The sequence below is a fragment of the Triticum urartu genome, chromosome 6, assembly GCF_003073215.2.
Source record: "Triticum urartu cultivar G1812 chromosome 6, Tu2.1, whole genome shotgun sequence".
Taxonomy (NCBI): Eukaryota; Viridiplantae; Streptophyta; class Magnoliopsida; order Poales; family Poaceae; genus Triticum; species Triticum urartu.
This window is the reverse complement of record NC_053027.1, coordinates 215,049,144-215,057,534: the sequence shown is the minus strand read 5'-3', so window position 1 is coordinate 215,057,534 and position 8,391 is coordinate 215,049,144.

Below are 8,391 nucleotides of genomic sequence, written 5' to 3'. Positions count from 1 at the left end.
ATGTCATCATGTGCATTGCATCATCTTGTTTTGAAAACTTGCATCCGTTCGGGTTCCTCCATTCATTCCGTTGTCCGTTCTGAGCCCAGGCACACTTGCATGCACCCGCGGCACGTTCGAAATGGTATTTTATAAGTGGCCAGAAAATGTTCTCAGAATGGGTTGAAAGTTGGCATGCGGTGTTGTTATGTTCTCAGTAGTGCACCTGCCAAGTTTCATCGCATTCGGAGTTCGTTTGATGCCCCAATGGTTAACTATAGTGGCAGTATAGCCGGTCTATCGTCGGACGTTTCCGGTCTCCAGAAACGGTTGTCGGGTTGCATTCCTCCTCTCTCTTCTCAATCCAACCACACAGTTGGCCTCGTTCACCTAACCCCTCTTTGCACTGTGCATCGACCCCTCGCCTGTGTCCGAAACTTCCCCGAACCCGAATAGGACTTTCGTTACCATTGGGTCTGGATCATCCCCAAACATCCCTAAAACATCTCCGTTTTCTTATTTGGTCTCCCTAGCCTATTTTTCCGGGATTGTCCGATTAAGATCAGAGGGACCAAATGCCCCTATCCAAAAAAATCCACTTGCTATATATAGACCCCCCCCTAACCTAATCTAGACAAACCACCTAATTTCTAGGGATCCTAGCCTAGCGTCGCCACCATCTACATCGGGATCCTCCCTGATCCAAAATCCTCCCTCGTTCAACACCAGCCAACCCAAATCCGTCCCCTCCTCGATCCACCTACCACCACTAGCAGTTCCGTTGTTCCCTGCCCGAGCTCCTCACCGTGCCACCGGAGCCCAAGCCACCACCTCGCCGTCCTTCATCCTTGCAACGCCCGCGTCCAAGCAAGAGGAGCTTGCTGCTTGAGCTCGAGCATGCACCCAAGACCCATGGCGCCCCTCCCGTGCGCGTCTCCTCCTATCGCAGCTCCCTCCCTCCTCGCACCTCGCCGCTGACGACCACCTCCAGTAGGCCTGTGCCGCGCCCTGTCTCCCTTGCTCTCTCTTCACTTCCTTTTCTTCTTTCTGCGATTCATCTCTCTGCTCTCTCTTTGCTTGGTAGGAACCCCATCCCTGGTCGCGTCCTTGATGTGTGCACCGTCACCTGTTCGTCCCCGCTGGATCCATGAAGCCGCTCGGACGGGACCTTGTCAGCCTCCTGCGCCTTCGCCGCCCCACGTCCCCCGCCATGGACGCTCGTGCGAGCTTCCAGTGCCGCCTTGTCCTTGCTCTGCCACCATCCCTGGAGCATCCATGGCCGTCCCTACATCGTCGCTGCCTCGAAGTCTGTCCCTCCGGCCACCTCGACGTCCGGCCAAGCCGCCGCCCTGAAGCTTCTTCGGCGCCAAGCCCCTCTTCTCGACCCGCCAAGTCCCGCGCCCCCGCCCTGCCACCTCGCCTTCTCGTTCCCATGCCCGCAGCAGTCGAGCAGTAGACCTTGCGCCGGAGCTCTTCATCAGCCTCGCCGCCAGGAGCTCTTGCTCCACCACCAGGTCGTGCCCTCCTTCTCCTCCTTCCCCGCTGCTCTCTCTCTCTCTCTCTCTCTCTCTCGCTAAAGTCCCTGTCTCCCATCCCTGAAGGTGTGGTCATCGACCGCCATGGCGCCGCTGCCCTTGTTGTTCACCAGGGAGGGTCCCGATCTGGATCGCTCTGCTGTCGGGTCCAAGACGCCGCCGTCCCAGGCTTCTGCAGCCATGCCGCCATCATCCCGAACCTCCCTGCTTCTCCATGTCCATCCCCACTATCTCTGCTTCATTTTGCATCGAGCCTGAGCCAGAGGACGAGCAGTTTGTTTGATCCCCGCTCCCCTGCCTCGCATTTAACGCGCCTCCAGCGCGCTAGGCCGCTGCCCAGCAGCGCCCCAAGCCCTCTCGTGAGAAGCCCGGATCCAGTGCCTCACCTTGCACAAATGGGCCGGCTAGTTTCAGCCCGTGGACATTTTTTTTCAGTTCTGGACGATTTGTTATATATCCCAAAATTTACAGATTTGCAGAGAACCCCCTAGACTTCATGCATTTAATATCTCACAATCTATGCACCATATGTAAAAACTTTACATACGAAAAATGCTTAGATTTTCATCTAGATTGATAATATCCAACTTTCATGCATGTTTAAAATTTTTAGATTGTTGTTTGCTTTAATTTTCTTAAATGCCATGCTAAAATGCTTTATTTCATAACTAAATAACCATAGCTTCATTTTAAATAATCTCTATCTGTAAATGGGGTAGAAAAACTGCATAGATTAACATGATGTACTTAATTTGCATCGTTAACAACTCGAAAATTATGTTTAGGGCAGAACAGTAGCTAATTTGAAATATGCATATGAGGTTTTTCCGGAATTGTTGTTGTTGTTTCCGGCCTCATTTGAACTTGCTTAAATGTGTAGTTTTCATATGCTTCACCTCTTGACATGTTTAACAACATTTAATATTCTTGGGTACATAAACGAGAGAGAACTAAATAATCGAATGTGGTGTTTCGTCAATATGAGCTCCACTTAACTTGTAGTTTTGTTTGTGCACTTTGCCATGCCATGTTTCATTAAACTGGACATGCATCATACTTGGTTCTGCATCATGCCATGTTTATGTGATGGTTGTTTACTATGTTTTTTTGTTTTTTTTCCGGGTTGCTTCTCTTGTTAGCTTCGGTTTCGTTCCGCAGTTGTCAGGATTCGTTCGACTACGTTGGGTCGTCTACTTCTTGGACTCATTCTTCTTCTTTGCGAGATCTCAGGCAAGATGACCATACCCTCGATATCACTTCTATCTTCGCTTTGCTAGTTGTTCGTTCTACCGCTATGTCGCCCTACCTACCACTTGTTATATCATGCCTCCCATATTGCCATGTCAAGCCTCTAACCCACCTTCCTAGCAAACTGTTGTTTGGCTATGTTACCTCTTTTGCTCAGCCCCTCTTATAGCGTTGTTAGTTGTAGGTGAAGCTGAAGTTTGTTCCATGTTGGAACATGGATATGTTGGGATATCACAATATCTCTTATTTAATTAATGCATCTATATACTTGGTAAAGGGTGGAAGGCTCGGCCTTATGCCTGGTGTTTTGTTCCACTCTTGCCGCCCTAGTTTCCGTCATACCGGTGTTATGTTCCTAGATTTTGCGTTCCTTACGCGGTTGGGGCTTTATGAGACCCCCTTGACAATTTGCTTTGTATAAAACTCCTCCAGCAAGGCCCAACCTCGGTTTTACATTTGCCTAACAACCTATTACCCCTCCCTTGGGTCGGCCAACCCGAGGGTCAGCTTTATTTTAACCCCCCCCCCTCTGGGCCAGTGCTTCACTAAGTGTTGGTCCGAACTGGGTAGCCTGCGGGGCCACCTCGGGGCAACTTGAGGGCTGGTTTTACTCGTAGCTTGACCTATCCGATGTGCCCTGAGAACGAGATATGTGCAGCTCCTATCGGGATTATCGGCACATCGGGCGGCTTTGCTGGTCTTGTTTTACCATTGTCGAAATGTCTTGTAACCAGGATTTCGACACTGATCTGGTCTTTCTGGGAGAAGGAATATCCTTCATTGACCGTGAGAGCTTGTGATGGGCTAAGTTGGGACACCCCTGCAGGGTATAAAGTTATAACGCCCTCGATGCGGCTATATCTCCCATGTGTCGAAGCACGACTTAGAAGCATAACCGCATTGAAAGCAATGTCGCAAGTGAGGCAATCTTCACACAACCCATGTAAAACAATAACGGAAAGAGATACATAGTTGGCTTACAATCGCCACTTCACGCAATACATGAATAAAGCATTACATCATCCAGATACACACAAGGTCTGACTACGGAACCCAAAATAAAAGAAGACTACCCCAAATGCTACACAGATCCCTGATCGTCCCAACTGGGCTCCACTACTGATCAACTGAAACGAAACAACACTACGAACAAGGTCTTCATCGAGCTCCTCCTGGAGCTCGGTTGCATCATCTGCATGGTCTCATCGGCACCTGCAAGCTGGTTTCGGAAGTATCTGTGAGTCACAGGGACTCAGCAATCTCACACCCTCATGATCAAGACTATTTAAGCTTATGGGAAGGGTAAAAAGGTATGTGAGGTGGAGCTGCAGCAAGCACTAGCATATATGGTGGCTAACATACGCAAATGAGAGCGAGAAGAGAAGGAAAAAGCACGGTCAAGAATCTATGATCAAGAAGTGATCCTAGAACAACCTACGCCAAACATTACTCCAACACCGTGTTCACTTCCCGGACTCCGCCGAGAAGAGACCATCACGGTTAGACACGCGGTTGATGCATTTTAATTAAGTTAGGGTTTCAGGTTTTCTACAACCGGACATTAACAAATTCCCATCTGCCCATAACCGCGGGCACGGCTTTCCAAAGTTCAAATCCCTGTAGGGGTGTTCCAACTTAGCCCATCACAACCTCTCACGGTCAACGAAGGATATTCCTTCTCCCAAGACAATCCGATCAGACTAGGCATCCCGGTTACAAGACATTTCGACAATGGTAAAACAAGACCAGCAAAGCCACCCAGATGTGCCGACAAATCCCGATAGGAGATGCACATGTCTCGTTCTCAGGGCACACCGGATGAGCCAGATGTCTGGTGGGCCAGCCCAGAGTTGCCCCTGGTAGCTCCGGACATCGCTCGGTTTGGACCAACACTCAGAGAAGCACTGGCCCGGGGGTTTAAATAAAGATGGCCCTTGGGCAGGCCTACCCAAGGGAAAGAAAAGGCTAGGTGGCAAATGGTAAAACCAATGTTGGGCCCTGCTGGAGGAGTTTTATTCAAGGGGAACTTTCAAGGGGTTCCCATTATAACCCAACCGTGTAAGGAACGCAAAATCCGGGAACATAACACCGATATGACAGAAACTAGGGCGGCAAGAGTGGAACAAAACACCAGGCATAAGGCCGAGCCTTCCACCCTTTACCAATTATATAGATTCATTAATATAATAAGAGATATTGAATCCCAACAAAATAACCATGTTCCAAACATGGAACAAGCTCCAATCTTCACCTACAACTAACAACGCTATAAGAGGGGCCGAGCAAAGCGGTAAAATAGCCAAACAACGGTTTGCTAGGAAAAGGTGGGTTAGAGGCTTGGCTTAACAATATGGGAGGCATGATAAGCAAGTAGTAGGTATCGCAGTATAGGCATAGCAAAAGAGCGAGCATCTAGCAAGCAAAGATAGAAGTGATTTCGAGGGTATGGTCATCTTGCCTGAGATCCCGCAAGGAAGAAGAACGAGTCCATGAAGAGGACAAATGTACATAGTCGAACGGATCCTCACAAACGCGATGTTATCGGAACAAACGCGAAGAAGCAACACCGGAAAGAAGCACACAACATAGTAAACAACCAACACATGAACATGGCATGATATGCGGGATGCGGTATGTGATGCATATGCATGATTTGGAAAGGAATTATTGAACCTGGCCTCAACATGGAAATCCAATAGTGCCACTAGAAAGGTGAGTTGATTTCGGTCGAAATCGATATATAGATCACCGGAATCGGATGCACGGTTTGGAAATGACAAGCAAAACAAATATGGCACCGGGCTGCGATTAACAGCACGAGACCATCTAAATGCATCAAGAACAACATGCTACAGCACTCCAACAGAGAAAAAAAATACATGGCAGGAATCCACTCAAGATGCTTGACAAAATATGAACAATGAGCTACGGCTAATTCACTCAATAGCAGGTTCAAACAAGCATGGCAAAAGTGCAAAAGATAACAGGTTACAGACTTTGTGAAATCATCAACAAGTCTGAAATTTATCATCAGGAAGCAATGTTTAGAGCATGATAACTACATGCTACAAGAACATATCATGACAAATCAAGGCTTGGCATGAAGCTACTCAAAGCATATAACAAAAGTCCCTTACTGACCATAAGCCAAAAGGGGTCAGAAAATACAATTTCAACCACGTGAACATAGCAATTAACAATAACAGATTCAGACTTAGTGAAAAACTGGAGCATGCAAAACAGATATCAAGTAGGCATGTTTACGAGCTCGATGCACTCACTACGAGGCATTGCATGACAAACTAAGCATACACCCAGCAAACAGACATGGCATAGAAGCTAGACATGGCAAGAACAACAACATAGCATGCACGGATCAACTACAACAAGCTCGGCAAAATTGCTAAACATGTTAACAATCTGCCCGGAACATTTTATAGAAAAAGTAGAGCTTGATTGACTCAATCTAGGGTGTTCCATAATTGCAAACAAAGACATGGATGGATAGAGCACAACATTATCTACAAAACATCCTTACTGATCATGCTCAAAAGAGGCACAGATCACTAGGAAACAACATGAACATATGGCATAAAAATAATGACACGGCAAGGACTTAGTGAAATTCTAAGTCCCTGAAATCAACATCATTGAGTAAGCTACTTTGCATGCTTGTGCTAGTCACCATAGAGATCACAAAAATACATGGCATACACCCCTGTAAAGATGGCATGGCATACTTCAAAACACATGTAGAGCTCAAGATCATAGCATCCACACATTAATCATGGCAAAAATGACAAAAGTGCAAATGCTGAAACAGATCTGAAACTATCATCACATAGCCCTCTTCCAACAGCATTTCGGGCATCAAGATGAGCTCAAATGAAAATGATGCAATGAGATGAAATGATTTACTCGTCGAGGCAAATAATTTGATATGCTACACACACGAATCGGAGCAACAGTGATGCAGTTATGACATGACGAAGATTGCATAAAAATTAGGGTTCGAAGGGAAAAAAGTCAACTGGGGTGGATCCAGATCCATATCGGTGCGGATTACGAAGATCGACAGAGTTCCACTATAGATGGTCGGATTCGTCGGGGAAGAAGAACCAGTGGCTAGCGGGAGGATGGGTTGGCCGGATCCGGTGGCTGGCGGCCGAATCGGGGCACGTGCGACGGTTGCGAGGTCGCCGGCGAGGAACGGAGGCAGGGCGGCGGCTTCGGGCGGAGGAGTGCGGCGGGGACGGGCGGCGTAGTGTCGGCGAGGCGTGACGGCACCGGCGACGACCAGCGGGAGGAGAAAGTGGCGGAGGGAAGAAGGAGCTGCGGGCTCGGGCGGCGCGGGCGCTCTCAGGCGGCGGGGCAGGCGCGCGGGGCGCTCGGGTGAGGAGAGAGAAGGCGGCGAGGACAGGTGGCGGTTGCTGGTTGGTGGCGGCGGCGTGGAAGGGTGACGTGGCATGACGCCATTGGCCGGAGCGAGGTGGAGGGCGGACATGTCCGGTGGCGGGGGTTTTTGTCCGGTGGCGCGAGGTATAGGAAGACTAGGGTTTGTACCACGAATATTTTGGAGGGGATCACATATATATAGGTAGAGGGAGCTAGGAGAGTCCAAATGAGGTGCGGTTTGCGGCCACACGATCGTGATCGAACGGCCTAGGTGATGGGAGAGGTTTAGGTGGGTTTTGGGCCACTTTGGGAGGGTGTTGGGCTGGAACACACACGAGGCCTTTTCGGTCCCTCGGTTAACCGTTGGAGTATCAAACGAAGTCCAAATGGCACGAAACTTGACAGGCGGTCTACCGGTAGTAAACCAAGGCCGCATGATAAGTCTCGATCCAATCCGAAAACGTTTAACACCCGCACACGAAAAGAGGTAGAAAGGGACACTGGAGGACATAGGAGCGCCGGATTGCAAAACGGACAACGGGGAAAATGCTCGGATGCATGAGACAAACATGTATGCAAATGAAATGCACATCATGACATGATATGGAATGCATGACACGCAAGGAATGACAAGGCAACATCAGCAAATAACTGGAAGACACCTGGCACATCGGTCACGGGGCGTTACAGAACTTTCGAGAGTCGTGCCCGCGGTTATGTGGCAGATGGAAATTTTTAATGTCCGTTTGTAGAGAACTTGACACTTGACTTAATTAAAATGCATCAATCGCATGTGTAGCTGTGATGGTCTCTTTTCGGCGGAGTCTGGGAAGTGAACACGGTTCTTGTGTTATGGTTGTGCGTATGTAGTTTCAGGATCACCTCTTTATCACTTCTAGCTTCACGACTGTTGTGTTGCTTCTCTTCTTGCTCTTATTTTCGTATGTTAGCCACCATATTTGCTTAGCGCTTTCTGCAGTTCCACCTCATTACCTTACCCTTCCCATAAGCTTAACATTGGGGATCGTTGCAGAAATTTAAATTTTTTTTCTATGCATCACCAAGATCGATCTATGGAGTAACTAGCAACAAGAGAGAAGGGAGTGCATCTTCATACCCTTGAAGATCGCGAGTCGGGAGCGTTGCAAGAACGCGGTTCGAGGAGTCGTACACGTAGCGATTCAGATCGCGGCCGAATCCGATCTAAGCACCGAACAACGGTGCCTCCGCGTTC